General features: G+C 41.3%; 1 pseudogene; it reads left to right on the top strand.

Moving 5' to 3' along the window:
• The first annotated feature begins 3,225 nt into the window (after nucleotides 1–3,225).
• On the top strand, nucleotides 3,226–3,343 carry LOC126428047 (5S ribosomal RNA; annotated as a pseudogene).
• Nucleotides 3,344–16,394: the final 13,051 nt, after the last annotated feature.

Below are 16,394 nucleotides of genomic sequence, written 5' to 3' on the forward strand. Positions count from 1 at the left end.
CAGATGTCTGTACGATGGTGTTCTGCACTGAAGGTGACATTCTGGTCAACGGACAAACACACCAACGGTGACGTCTGGGCACCTATCAAACGCGATAGTGTTTACCACGTAGTCCTTCATCCACAGTTTCTGTGTACACAGTCACAGACGGTGCTGTATGGCACAGAGAAGACGCCCACCAGACTCCCTGCGGTGGAGCGACATAGGAGGAATGAAAGGAAAACAGTCGCAAACTCATATGGCCCGATAACTTAAAGTGAATCATTTTGTTGTTTTCCGGATGTGGCGACGGTTTATAGAGACCGAAACTGTATCCCGAAGACCAGAGCAGGGCCGACCACGTGTGACATCAGAAAGAGAGGACCATTATTTGGCTGTAATGATACTACGGTACGGCCTTAGTAGCGGCAACTGGCATCTGACCTCGCAGCATTCCTTGGACGTGTTGTATCGAGGCAAACTGAGTACAGAAAGCTTCAGCAGTGTGCTCTTTCCTGCTGAAGACTTGCTGTGTGTTAACCTCTGGCGTGTCTTCACAGAAGGGAACGTCTAGAGTGGAGCCGTCAACATGCCACTGGACGATAGAACAGTGGGCCAATGTTCTTTCACAGATGAGTCCCGATTTGGTCTGGAGAGTGGTTCTCGACAGATTTGCCGCTGGAGGGCAAGTGGACCACGATTTCGGGACCCAAACATTGTGGAAAAAGACCAATATAGAGGAGGATTCCTAATGGTGTGGGCAGGGAATATCTTAATCACACTACCACCTTTTCACGGAACTGTACGAGTGAAGCGGCAAGGTTTAACTGCTGTTAGGTATTGTGACGAGATTTTGCTAGGTGTCGTGGGCCTAGACTTCGTATTGATGAACGATAATGCTCGACTTCACAGAGAGTGGGTGGTTGGTGTTGTTTTAGAAAAGGAAGTTAATGCACGCATGGTGTGCCTTGCTCGCTCTCCCGATTTGAATCCTATAGAGCACGTCTGGGATGCACGGGGATACGGGTTGCATCTCGTCAGCTTCCACCAACCACTCTCCAAGACTTGCGAGCAACTATACAGGAGGAAGGGGCGTTACTGCCTCAACATGAGATTGATGCTATGATTCACAGCATGCCCTGTTGTTGGCATGACTGTGTTGGTGCCAGAGGTGGTCACACCCAATACTGAGCACATTAACCAGTTGTCAGACTGTGCGTGCAAATAGGTTAAGTTGGAAAGAAACGAATAAAATTTTTGTCTCCAGTTATACACGTTGCATTTAATTACGTTCTGTATTCTTTACATTGTTTCTACTTACTATCATCAGTTTGTACTGTTTCGTGGCGAAATAAACGTAACCTTGCAAAATTTCCATTTGTTACTTTAATTTTGGACACCAGTGTAGGTTTTGGCAAATATCGGTTGAGATTCCTTCAGCGCTGCCTCAGCTGGCAGATTCTTTCGTGAGTGCTAGACACGCAGGAGAGCTTCCGTTAAGTTTACGAAGCAGGAGAGGTACAGTCAGAAATCAAGCTGTGAGGCTGTTTCCTGAATCATGCCTGACACAGGGAGAGCCTTAGCCGCGGAAGACGAGGAGTCACGAGGTTCTAGATCAGCATATACTGGGCTATGGAGTCAAAGACACATTTAAAGCCTCAGCTGCTTTCTTGTCCCATCCTTTTCCTTGTGAGCCACCGCCCCAGCTGCAAAAATTTCGATGGAACATGAAAATCTAGCTTTGTTAATCGTTTCGAACGTGTGACTCAACAAAATAATTCACGTGGGTTGTTTTCAATCTTGCGGAATTATGTAAGGATTATATGCAACGACGCTGGATATAGGACGTTTGTAGTTACCGTCACCCCAAGTTGTTTCGGATAGAAGGCGACCTGACTGCCAACCACATGCTTACAAACAGCAGAGATGGCCCTTTTAGGCTGGGCTCCACACTGTGTACCTAGCACATCGCACATCGCATCTTCGATCCCTTCACGAACATACCAGTGGAAGCGCTCACATTGCGTAAAAAGTCATACGACAGTATGCATACACGTACCAAGTGCGACCACATGCCTTCTGTGAGAATTTTGTAATGCAGTCACGTGTGCTGTGGAAACGGGAAAATTCATGTACCTTAATTTACGAAGTCAGTGATTAAACATGTTATTGCTGTGAGCGTCAAAAATTGAAAGGACGCAAATTTCATACGAAACGATCATACCCAGCGAGGGATCTTATTCCTCGTGTTTAGCTATCCTGTAAATCAACTGCCAAGACTTCTCTCGTTGAACACACTGGTTCCCGGCAATCACCGGTGGGTTATCATCTGGGTATGACATGCGCTGTTGGCAGTTTTCATTGTCTTTCCAGCAAAGGAGAGAAGGGGTGGTAGCGTAAAGCCCCTGATCACCAGTCTTTGTGCCATTGTCGTGGATTAAATTCCAAACTTCCCACAGTGTCTCACGGAGTGAGGGCAGGCGACTCTCTTGACGGTGGTTCGTCCGTCGAATTGTGACGTTAAGCTCAGCGGAACCCTTGGTTCTATTCGAGAGGAGCACGCTATGTGCTAGCAGCGGGTTTCACCCTTTCCCTTCTCTTCATCCTCATGCAACGCAAAAAATGACACCACACACACACACACACACACACGCACACACACACACACACACACACACACACACACACACACACAGTCACACATTTCAGTCATCTACACGTGTCGGATAAACTTAACACACATCTCTCAAACTTGGCAAAGGAAAAGCGCTAGTGTGCGCATAGGATAGGAAAAACCTTTCCAACTACCGTAGGTGGCTGAACCTGCCCCTAGGTGTCTCCCAGCCAACCATGCCATACGACGTTACTTTTTATACGAAATTCAATCAAATCAGACGCCCTTTATAAATCTTACTATCTTTTCTCTTAAAAATAAAATGTACAGGCGGTAACAGGTAGTGAGTTTCATACAGTTTTGCAAAGACATATTCGTAAAAAAAGTGCACGCACAACTACGTACTGCTTGAAAGAAATAATTCATTTCGTAGTCACTGTTTACATTTTTATATGTTGCTATATTACTCTCACACGGTCTGGGTATCAATCAGTAACTTCTGCAAACTTGAAAGGGACTGTCACCACACGTTCTGATGTTGTACCTTTCCTGGGCACGTGGAAATACTTCGTATCCTGGTCGGTTGGTAGCTGATTCGATTGTCTGGATTCTCATACACATAATCATCAGGAGCCAACGGCCTTGCCGCAGTGGTAACACCGGTTCCCGTCAGATCACCGAAGTTAAGCGCTGTCGGGCTGGGCTAGCATTCGAATGGGTGACCATCCGGACTGCCGAGCGCTGTTGGCAAACTGAGAAGCTACTTGATCGAGAAGTAGCGGTTCCGGTCTCGTAAACTGACGTACGGCCGGGAGAGCGGTGTGCTTACCACGTGCCCTTCCATATCCACATCCAGTGACGCCTATGGGCTGAGGATGACATGGCGGCCGGTCGGAGCCGTTGGACCTTCCAAGGCCTGTTCGGACGAAGGGTTAATCGTCAGGAGGAAAACAGGCTGTCTCACACTCGATCAGTAGAAGTGCTGATTAGTTTATGTTTAATCCTGACGGAACAGAACTTGAGCAAACGTTGAATCACTTCATAAGGACCAACATCTGAGTGTGTGAGTCTACTCATTACCCTATCAATTCTAGCAAACACATGACGTGTACTTTCAAGAACCTTCTGGATAAAATGAGTTTCTATAGCTTTGTGGGAATACTTTGTAGCTTTCACGTGATTCATCCTTTTCTTCAGTTCGATAACGATGGTTGGAAGGTCAATGTACATAGTGGTATGAGGTTCCTGGAAGAAATCTACAGGTAATTTCAGTATACTACCATACAACATTAGTGCTATTGTAGAACTGCTTTCGTTGCAGAAGGAGCAACAGAAACAAAGTAATTTTGTGGGGAATACATTACTCCATTTAACGGTAGCATAGGCTGGTGTGGCGCTATTCAGTGTACTGTGAAACTTCATTCTATTTTATTTTATTTGGTTTCAGGCAGAGCTCACTTCACCAGATACAATTATTGAACATACGGATTCAGACAGTACAAAATACTTTTAAAGGAGATAAGAGTCAACGAAGTACACTAGTTTGCTGCGCCTTTACAATAGAAGCCATGAAATTTTAACATAACATCCAATTATATGCATGAAACATTAGAGATATACTCAAATTTTAAACCTCTCCTTTACAAAGACCGTAAAATGGCAAATACATGTGGCAATGGACCTATTCAGGGAACTAAGAATTACCCCCGTGAAAAAAATAGTGCTGAATTTTTAAAAATGTTGGACAGTGTAATTCTTTTTTGATGATGGTAGTTATTATATTCAATGAATATATGATCGATGTCTTTATCAGTGAGACAAGAAACACAGATTACAGAAGAAATTAATTTTAACAAAATGTCTCGTTTTATAGGTATTCTTGTGCCTGCTTTTAGTCTGTTTAGAGTAACAATTTCCCTTCTCCTGAGTGCTAAGCTGAGAAACCAAAATTGACATGAAATGGTCTGTGCCCAGTAACTCTATCCATTCGATTTTTGCCGGCCGCTGTGGCCGAGTGGTTTTAGGCGCTTCAGTCTGGAACCGCGCTGCTGCTACGGTCGCAGGTTAGAATCCCGCCTCGGGCATGGATGTGTGTGATGTCCTTAGGTTAGTTAGGTTTAAGTAGTTTTAAGTTCTAGGGGACTGATGACCTCAGATGTTAAGTCCCATAGTGCTTAGAGCCATTTGAACCATTCTATTTTTGCTTGGCTGGCGAGTCTAGTATGAAAATCACTGTGTGGTAGAGGTATGTCGTTATAAGTAAATGCTACACAATTTTCGCCAGTTGATGTGCACTTGCGTTACCCCTAATTCCAACATGTCGTGGTATCCACTGAAGATGAATACGTTGACGCAGCTCCTTAGCTCTATTGAGACTTCGCAGTATATGTTCGCCAAAGAATTAACAGTTTTACTGTCGGCTGTCCTCGTAAGAGACTGTAGGGCATTCGTCAAATCAGTACATCCTAGGATACTGTCTGCTTGTAAGTCGACTATGTAAGGAATAGCTTGATGAATGGCGTACAACTCCGTGGTGAATATCGACGCTTCGCTTGACAACGGGGAAAACTGTCTACGCCTTTTTGATCATAAAAAATGCGGCTCTCGCTGAGACATACAATTTGCAACCGTCCGTGGAACGTTCGATACTTCCATTTGTGTACTGGTGGCATGTAGTTGTTCTAGTCAGTTTACAGCCAAAATTCTTTGCTAAGGCTCGAAGTATGCTCGACTAAAATTTGGTTTCTTGGACTATTATTACCAGTTGTGATGTTCCACATATGGTAACCAGGAATTAAAAAACGCTGTCGCCACTGTCTCTGCTTCATTGTTTCTTAGGGGAACAACTTCCGCCCAACTGTTGAATCAACTATGCAAGTGAAACAGTAAATAAACCCACTGGGGGTGGGAGACAAACCGCCAAGTCACTATGTGTACCACTTGAAAACTTTCATCTTCAATGGGTAATTTTCCAATAGATGATCTAATAAGTCTTGTAATTTACGCTTCAGACACACTTAGTCTATTACTGCACATCCTTCTTCAAGTTTGGGCAGAAAAATTTCGAAGAGATAGGCTTTACTAAATATCTCACTCTTGGATGAGCTATGTTGTGGTGTGATCTTGAATTGTTGGGTAATAAAAGACACGACAGGTCACTTTATTTGCTGTGCCAGGTACATGAAACAAATCAACTGTGAACTGAGAGATGTTCTGGAGACAACAGAGCTGCATTGGTGCAGCCTTCTCATTCTTCTGTTTCAATGCATTAGTCAATGAAGTATGACAGAAAATGTTCTTCCTTCAAATAGATATTTTAAATATTCGATCGATAAATAAATAATGAGAGTTCTTTGCCGTGAGCAGTTCTTCTGAGAAAGGAAAAACTTTTGGAAAGAAACCGTAGGCCTCCAAATTCCATGTTTCTGTTGTGGGGTTGTTCTTGTGGCGTAGCATGATGGATCCACAAACAGTGCAAGTCTGTACTCCATACTTGGCATAGTTAGAAGTGCAAGTCGAGCCATATCTTCGAAGGTCTATCTTCGAAAATAGTTTCTATCCCGAAGGATTAAGCTAACATCATCATTTCCTGGAATTGGATAGCAGAGAGTGCGGTCATTAGGCGGCGGTAATCCCCACAAAGACACCAACGGTCATCCAGTTTTGTAACCATTTGTAGTTAACTAGTGCACTGCGATTTAAACGTGTCAATAATTTTATGGTTTAACATGTATTGGAATTCTCGCTTTGCAGTGTACAGTTTGTGTGAGTCAAATATATGAGATCTGAAGAAAACTGGAGTACCACTAGATACTGAGATGAACGTATAACCTTACGTCAAATCTCTTTTTGACATCACACAGGGTTTCGTTAACCAGCATTTGTAATTTACTAGTGCATTGCAATTTAGAATGTTCAATAACTTTGTGGTTTATCATGTAGTGGAATTCATGCTATGCGATGTACTGCTTCTGTGATTCAAATCCATGAGGCCGGAAGAAGTCTGGAGGGCCACTACATATGAGAGGAATGCATGATATCATGTTAAACTCTTTTGAAACGACACAGGGTTTCGTAAATCGAAACAGTTTGTTACAATTTCGGAAAAATTACAGAACATATGAAAAGAATTAATTCAGTTGCTTCACTCTCAATTGAACAGTTGTTATCAATTAATCTTTCGTTTTTTATATCAATCAAAACGATGAGAAAATTGGGGCTTAATATGCGTTTTGAATTGTCTGCTACAATGAATGGCAGTAGTATGGCTATATATGTTCTGGCACACTTTATTTACATTCGTATCATCATGTGACCCAGGTAACTAACCTCGCTGTGATGTCATAAGTGACAGCCCCTTAAAAATGCTAACACAAGCCATGCCTCTTTTTCTATTCTGTCACGACAGTGATGGACGGCGAGAAATTATAGGTAGGAAATTTATATATTAAAGATGGCAGTGGTGGTAAATATATAAATTAATGACTGTGGCGATAAATTTAAATATTGGGAGTAGAATAACACATTAATTCGGTTAGGGGCTGAAGGACGTGTGGAATACCAGATGCTGAATGCTGAACGGCACATCCCTCAACCCTGGGTGTTACCTCGTGAAGTCAGTTACCTTGAATGTGTGATGTCACTAAGATAAATTGAAGCAGGAAATTAAAAAAAAAAATTAAGATGGTGGTGGGGAAAATTGTGTTCCAAAAAAAAAAAAAGGAGAGAGAAAACTATCAGCTTGTTCCAGAAATGAAAGAAATACAAATATCACAAACTGGTTTACATGTTTATGGTGGCAATTGAAATTCATCACAGAACATACATGTTTTCTAGCTTCTAACATGACATGAACGTCAGCTACTGGATATTAAATAGTATGCTGATACCAGGTGGAGGTGGATGTCGGCTACTGGATTTTATATTGTATTATAACACCAGTTGGATATCATTTACTAGAGTTGAAATAGTATTCTATAACCATAAGCTGACAGTCTGTATGTGTAGTAGATGGCAGCTACTGTGTCTGAAATAGTATTGAACTTGTATCACCAGAAGCTGACAGTGTGTATAAGCAGTTGGAGCTAGATACTGGATTTTAAGTCTATAAGATCACATAAATTTATTTTCAAATGAAGAATTTGTTATGTTACATCATAGTGAAGTATCGAGGGGCGAGACAGAAAGTTTAAGCCGTAAATGAAGAGGCAATGAAATCCTACAGATGTAATACTCTCCTAGCAACATCTCTGATGTGAGCTTTGTGTACTGTGCATGCTACCAACATTGCTCCCTGGCGCCATTGGATAAGCAGCTGCCAGCAGCAAGTGGTATACTCTTAGCTCACTTACTTGTTACATAGTTTAATTCTTAATTTCTTTGAATTTTTTTGGTACTTGCATTGTTTAATTCATAAATTTCGGCCGTATTATAGTATTTGAGAGTTGTAGCATCGCGTTTTAGTACCTGAATAGTGTAAAATCGCGTAGTCTCCTTCCGCCGACGAGCAGTGTGTCAGCAGTGCGCAAGTAGCAGCATTACTGCATTTACTAGGCAATCTTGTATTTTAATAACCGTTTAAATTTTGTGTCGAATTGTTTGTGCTGTCTGTAGATTAGTTCAGACGTTCTTTGCACAACAGTTTTTAGCGTGGATAGGGACTGCAACTGCTGTGCTCGGATGCAGGCTGAGTTGGCATCCCTTCGCTCCCAGCTTCAGGCAGTGTTGGGTTCGGTCACACAGCTTGAGGCTGTTGCCAATGGGCATTACTGTGGGGGTCCAGATGGGGATTTGTCGGGGACGGCCAGCTCGTCCCACGCATCCCTCGATCGGACTACGACTGTGGCTGCCCGGGATACTGCCCACATTGAGGCTGATCCCTCACCTGTGGTAGAGTGGGAGGTCGTCTCGAGGTGTGGGAGGGAGCGAAAGACATTCCAGAGGACTGAACGGAAGGCCTCTCCAGTTGGTCTGACGAACCAGTTTCAGGCTCTGTCTCCAGCTGATACTGATCTTCGGCCGGACATGGCTGCTTGTTCAGTTCCAGAGGTTGCCCCTCAGTCTGCAAGATCCGGGCGGTCGCAGAGGGTGAGCTTACTGGTAGTTGGGAGCTCCAACGTCAGGCGCATAATGGGGCCCCTTAGGGATATGGCAGCAAGAGAGGGGAAGAAAACCAATGTGCACTCCGTGTGCATACTGGGGGGGGGGTCATTCCAGATGTGGAAAGGGTCCTTCCAGATGCCGTGAAGGGTACAGGGTGCACCCATCTGCAGGTGGTCGCTCATGTCGGCACCAATTATGTGTGTCGCTATGGATCGGAGGGAATCATCTCTGGCTTCTGGCGGCTATCTGATTTGGTGAAGACTGCCAGTCTCGCTAGCGGGATGAAAGCAGAGCTCACCATCTGCAGCATCGTCGACAGGACTGACTGCGGACCTTTGGTACAGAGCCGAGTGGAGGGTCTGAATAAGAGACTGAGACGGTTCTGCGACCGTGTGGGCTGCAGATTCCTCGACTTACGCCATAGGGTGGTGGGGTTTCGGGTTCCGCTGGATAGGTCAGGAGTCCACTACACGCAACACGCGGCTACACGGGTAGCAGGGGTTGTGTGGTGTGGACTGGGCGGTTTTTTAGGTTAGATGGCCTCGGGCAAGTACAGAAAGGGCAACAGCCTCAAAGGGTGCGGGGCAAAGTCAGGACATGCAGGGACCAAGCAGCAATCGGTATTGTAATTGTAAACTGTCGAAGCTGCATTGGTAAAGTACCGGAATTTCAAGCGCTGATAGAAAGCACTGAAACTGAAATCTTTATAGGTTGCACGGGGTCTTAATTATATAAAAATGCAAATAATTTTAATTTTAGTAGCTGAATGTCCGGCTACGAAGTCTCGTAACCGGTTGCCCTGACTGGTATTACTCCGCAATCTGCATAGAATAACAACAAAGAATGAAAGAAAACTTCCGTTAACACAATTAATTAATTAAGTCCCCAGCAACTATAAAGCTACGAAGCAAAAACTACGAACAACAAAGCACAAGTGTAACAGTTCTGTGTGTGGAAGTGTGATTCAACGTACACATCTGGCACGGTTCTTCCTCAAAAAGACAAGATATTTTAAATACCATTTACACTGAATTAATTAAATAAAACTGAAATATTATACTTGCACATACAAACCAGAATTACACTCTAATACATGAACACAAGCCAGATGCTTTGTTGACTGAAGCTGTGACCAAGAGGCATTATTGTTTAAGACATTTGAAATAAAAATAAAAAAATTATTACCTTCATATATATTGACGAAAGATACACTCAGATCATTACAACATCCGCAATCGAACAGCATCGGCTGTCTCGCCCATCAGAACAACTGCATACAACATGCTCACAACTAGTCAAGGCTACATCGGAACTCCTACTGCCCACTTCTCAATATGCACTCTCCACGACGACTTCTCGACAAGAACTCTCCACTACCACATCTCAACAAGCACTGCCAGTGGAGGCGGCTGAATAATACTCTCTGGCGCAATCTCTGGCGCTGTGACTCAGTGTAGCCACCTTTCATACGCCCCTCCTCCATGGGCTAGAATTTGATGGTATTTTTGCCAGCATTGGTGGTGAAAATACCACCAAATTCGTCCAAAAAATACAGACAAAAATTAAAAAGTAGTATTAATAAGTACACTAAGGAATACAAATGCTTGCATACATATGATTTTACATAATAGTTTACACAAGTGTCATGTAGTTAAACAATTCAATCGATAGCGTCAGCCATGACGAATAGGTGCAGGTAAGAGTCTCATAACATCTCATAAACAGTAAACACACAAAAAATCAGTTTATACAAGTATTCACATAAAATCCTTTCAATAGTTCAATAAACAAGTAGAACTCTTCAGAGTAGTTGACAGTTCCAACAGTAGCACCCAGCAATGATCAACAGGTGCAAATAGCAGTCTCATAACATTTCATCAGCAGTATATAAACAGCTTCAACAGTGGCACCCAAAAATGGCGAGCAGGTGCAGACACCAACAAGTGACATTATCTCAGTAGAAGCAGTCCATTAGTGGCACCCAGTAATGTTGAACAGGTGCAGACACCAACAAGTGACATCATTTCAGTAGAAGCAGTTCCACCAGTGGCACCCAGTAATGTTGAACAGGTGCAGACACCAACAAGTGACATCATTTCAGCAGAAGCAGTCCATCAGTGGCACCTAGTAATGTTGAGCAGGTGCAGACAGCAACAAGTCACATTATTTCAGTAGAAGCAGTTCCATCAGTGGCACCCAGCAATGTTAAGCAGGTGCAGCCACCAACAAGTGATATTATTTCAGTAGAAGCAATTCCATTAGTGGCACCCAGTAATGTTGAGCAGGTGCAGACACCAACAAGTGACATTATTTCAGTAGAAGCAATTCCATTAGTGGCACCCAGTAATGTTGAACAGGTGCAGACACCAACAAGTGACATCATTTCAGTAGAAGCAGTCCATCAGTGGCACCCAGTAATGTTGAGCAGGTGCAAACAGCAACAAGTCACATAATTTCAGTAGAAGCAGTTCCATCAGTGGCACCCAGCAATGTTGAACAGGTGCAGACACCAACAAGTGACATTTCAGTAGAAGCAGTTCCATCAGTGGCACCCAGTAATGTTGAGCAGGTGCAGACACCAACAAGTGACATTACAGTAGAAGCAGTTCCATCAGTGGCACCCAGTAATGTTGAGCAGGTGCAGACACCAACAAGTGACATTATCTCAGTATAAGCAGTTCCAACAGTGGCACCCAGCAATGTTGAACAGGTGCAGGTAACAGTCCATAATATTCACTATCACTAATTAGACAGTTCATCAGAGTTCATTAGCACAAATTAAACATCTCCTAGTGGCACCCATCATGTTGAACAAGTGCAGGTAACAGTCCATAATAGTCACTATCACTAATTAGACAGTTCATCAGAGTTCATTAGCACAAATTAAACATTTCCAAGTGGCACCCAGCAATGTTGAATAGGTGCAAGCACAAACAACAGTTTGAATGCACACACAATTGCTTTTACAAAATTATTATCAATGCTCTTACACTAAACATACAAATTATAATAAACACACAAATGATATCAGATAATTGTCATATTAAATATTACAAATACACAAATATCAGTAAACCTATAATATTTATGGGTGTCAGTGCAAGCCACAACAAACTAGTAAAATAATATTTAGGAGATAGGTCGGTACCAATTATTTGGGATTAGGAAAGGGAAACACATAAAACACACTCACTCATCTTTCTTCCACATTAAGTACTACTGTGTAATTGAACAGTGTTAACTGTGTAAATGCAATTCTGTCCAAAATTTTATGTTCAACTTGTGTATCAAGTAGTAGTGGCAGCAATGTATAACAGTCAATAATAGTTAGTCAACGTCGTAGTCATCATGTCAAGACCAATGTTTGCCAAGCCAAATCAAAATGTACGGTTGCTGAACAACTGTCAGTGTGCCAAGATATGCAAATGCTTCCTCTCTCGAAAAAAAGTATATACTGCTTAGTGATTTAACAAAGTGTGTGCGTAGACAATCTTCTCTCCACTTGAGTGTTCTAGTCTGCTATCTTCATCCTCCTTGTTCCATATAAACCAACAAAAAAAATATGCTCCTCACTTACTTTACCTCTTATCCACCAAAACTCCAATAATCATTATCATCACATAATCTTAATACTTCAATAATGCCTCTTACGTCGATACATATAAACCTTATCATCAGTATCATTTACCTTACCTCTTGTCCAGCAAAACTCCAATAATCATCAACTTCACACAATCTCAATAGCTCAATAATACCTCTTCAACACGTCGATACATATAAACCTTATCGCCAATATCATTTCACTTCCATAACGACTCTTTCCTCTAGTCAGTCTCCTCGAAGAAGTACAGATAAAATCCTAGTGAAGACACAATGTTCACACACAACCTCTGTGTAGTCCACCTGAGCCAAATCTTCTACTCATTATGAATTATAAAATACATTTTGGTTACCTTGTCCATCATTAAATAAAAGAAATGCATACATGACCTCTAACAGCCTTCAGTTCGAATAACTTTCAGTAAGTAGGTGCGAGTACGTAGTATGAAAGATCACATAAGACTTTGAGTGAATAAATCGTAATATTTCACAGTGTGTACACCACTTCAAGAACCATGGCAAAACAGAAGCAAACATGTGGAGTATTTCTTGTGTCACGTGTCACTTCTATTTCAATTGCTCATGAAGAATGCAGTGTAATAACTGTCAATGGTCTAAACCTAGTGTTGGTATGTCATGTCGTTAGCTTCCTTCCTATTAGCATTAATTTATACAGCTTCCATGACACCTCCAGCTCATGTGACTTCAATGAAGTTTCTTGTACCAATGTCGTTCGTAGAATTATAGCAGTCCATTTTCTTATCTTAAAAATATAAGGCACTGAGCGTAAGCGAAACATGCGATAGCGAGTAAATATACCAGTAGAGAACAGAATGTCAACAAGTGCATGCAGCACAATCCCTACAACGAGGCTCTGCCAAGCAAACAATCTATAATTAATACCATAGTGTGACCTAAACTCCATGTTCGTACACCATATATATCAGCATTTCTATATACCAAATTAAAGAGTAGTTATGACAACAAAACAAAAATGTGTAAATATGCAATCCATACGCAAAGCAGCAAATATCTTACATAATAAACAGGTCATTAGCATCATATCAGCATAAGCAAATAAATGTTCATACGTAATCTTAATAAGTAAACATGAAGGCGCAAGCAGATAAATCACAAAGTATAACCTACACATAACCATATCAGCACAATTAATAAGTTGACAATTATAATTTAAATAAGTAAGCACAGCAGGCACATAATAGAAAAAAAAATGTGACATCAGTGAAAAACCAGTGCAGCCAAGCGATGCATAATATACATAAGTAACAACCCTGTTCATTAATCAATCATTGTCAAAATCAGTTAACACAAAGTATAAATCACGTAATCGCGAGCAGAAAATTACGTCTAAAGTACGTACCTAAGTGGAAATATGTTACCTGAAAAATAAACTCAATTAATAGTTACCTTTTTAGTTTATTAGTTTCTTCTTCGAAATTACATTCTTCCTGAAATTTTCTCGATAGCAAGTCCTCTGAACGTCGGACACGCACAGAATTTACCTGAAGGTCTTAAATATTTTATACAACCGTATCCTGAAAAATACTGAACGTTAATAACATAATTTATCAACTCACTATAGCTTTATACTGAATTTATTCGGAGAAATTACACTGTGTATTTGTTTACGGCTGTCAGTGCAATTGCACTGAGCGCTCGATCAGCTGTAGGTACGCGTGACGTAGAAAGTAATTGTTTGCGGTAAACGACTGCCTTGTGCGCCGCGCAGACTTGACTGTTGCTTTGAGTATGTGCCGCCGCCGGAACACGGCGCGGTATCCCTGTATTCTCTGCATGTTTACGTATAACTGTTGGTTTCTCGAAAGTATGTCATTCCACAAAAATTTTAACGTTCGATATGTGATGTGTTCCCTTAGAGCGCCGAGATTTAAGAGTTTCTACTTCGACAGTGTTATCATGAATAATTTTACGAACCCTATATGGACCGTTATAAAGCAGAAAAAATTTGCGACACAACCCTTTTCCTTTGTGAGACAAACGGTGAGATTTAATTAACACCTTTTGACCAACTGACAAGATTTTTAAACATCCAGGACGTTTAGCTGATTTCTCTCTTCTAGCAGCCGCAGATGCAATATTTTGCAGAGCCAGGTTCACAACTTCAGAATGCCGCAGTTTCCGTGTAGGCGGAAAAGGAACGATTTCAGAAATGCGATTTGTCGGTGCTTTATTTATTAATATCAATATAGGCGGTAAAGAAGTTGAATCATTAGGGAGTTTATTCAGAATGTTTTGAAAAATATGAAGATACTGATCCCAAGTTCTGTGATTCTGATGACAATAAAGTCGACACAATTTATTGATTTCCTTCATCCATCTCTCTGAAGCGTTAGATTGAGGGTGAAAAAGTGAAATGAAAATTGGTTTAATCTTACGACGCCTTAGAGTACAAAGCCAAATTTTAGAACGAAACTGTGATCCATTATCTGATATAACCTTATCAACATTACCCACTTCTTTAAGAAAATGTTTGATGAAAGCATTAGATACTGAACGAGTTGTTGCTTTGCGTAAAGGTGTAAAACACACATATTTTGATGTCAATTCCCCTGCTACCAAAATGTACGCAAAACCATTAGTAGAACGAACCACTGGACCGAACAAATCGACTGTAGCCATCTCCTTTAATTTCGCTGGAATGATAGGAAACAACGGTGCTCTGTGAGAAATAGTTGGCGGCTTAGTCTTTTGACATTATTTGCATTTGGCAAGAACAGGTCGAATGCGTTTTTCCATATTACTGAAGTAGCAATTTTCTCGTAATTTATGAAAGCATTTCCTGGGACCAAAGTGTGCATAACTGAAATGTGTGTACCAAATCAATTTATTAACCCACTCATCAGGAATACAAACTAACCAAACAGAGTTGTCGACCGATTTTCGTTTAAAAAGAATATCATTGCGAAGTAAATAATACTGTCTAATCGCTACGCTTTCCTTTCTCCTCCACTTCTCCTGTATGTCCTTCCAGATTGGATCCTTATTTTGCTCCTTAGCGATGTCCTGGAGCGAAGACGAAATAAAATTCTCAAACGCAACACCTTGAATATACATCAAACAATAATTGTTTTCTTTGCAGTCCTTCTCAGCACTTTGTTTCAAACCTATAGGTGCACGTGATAAAGCATCAGCAATAATATTCGAAGAACCCTGTATGTAAACAATACTAAAATCAAATTCCTGTAGATACAGCGCCCATCGTGACAATCTTCCATGTGTTAATTTTGCTGACATAAGAAATTCCAGAGCTCGATGATCAGCGTAAACCTTAGTATGTCTGCCATACAAAAAGATGCGAAATTTTGTGAAAGCCCATACAACAGCCAAGGCTTCAAGTTCCGTAATCGAATAATTCTTTTCTGATTTAGAGAGAACACGACTTCCAAATGCAATAGTTTTCTGTACTACAACGCTGTTTTCTTCTATCTCTTGAAATAAGTGTGCACCTAGGCCTTTGTATGATGAGTCCGTCGCCAAACAAAAATCTTTAGATAAATCCGGATGTGAAAGAAGTGGAGCAGCAACGAAAGCATCACGAAGTTGTTCAAATTCTGATTGAGCTTCCTCATCCCAACACCAATTAGATTTCTTCCCAGATAGTTCACATAAACGAGGTGTGGTCAAATCGTCCAATTTAACAAAGCGTCTAAGAAAATTACAGACACCAAGGAAACTACGAACATCACGTTTTGTAGTAGGAACAGCATAATTACGAATAGCGTCAAGTTTTTCTGGATCAGGAAGAATACCTTCTGTAGAAATAATATGACCAAGAAATTTCACCTGAGGACGACCAAATTCAGATTTTTTCAAGTTCACTGTAATGCCAACTCTTGCAAAAATACGTAATAATGAATCCAAAATTTTGTTGTGCTCACTTCAAGAACGTTTAGCAATACGAATGTCGTCAACATATGAAGTAATATTGTCACGAAGATGAACAGGTAAAATTTCGTTTAAACTACGAATGAATGCTGCTGAAGATACAGTAAGTCCAAACGGTAATTTCCGAAATCACTTTTGGGTAAAATAGTCATATCCGGTTATTCTTTACCGA

Source organism: Schistocerca serialis, chromosome 1 (genome assembly GCF_023864345.2).
Source record: "Schistocerca serialis cubense isolate TAMUIC-IGC-003099 chromosome 1, iqSchSeri2.2, whole genome shotgun sequence".
Lineage (NCBI taxonomy): Eukaryota > Metazoa > Arthropoda > Insecta > Orthoptera > Acrididae > Schistocerca > Schistocerca serialis.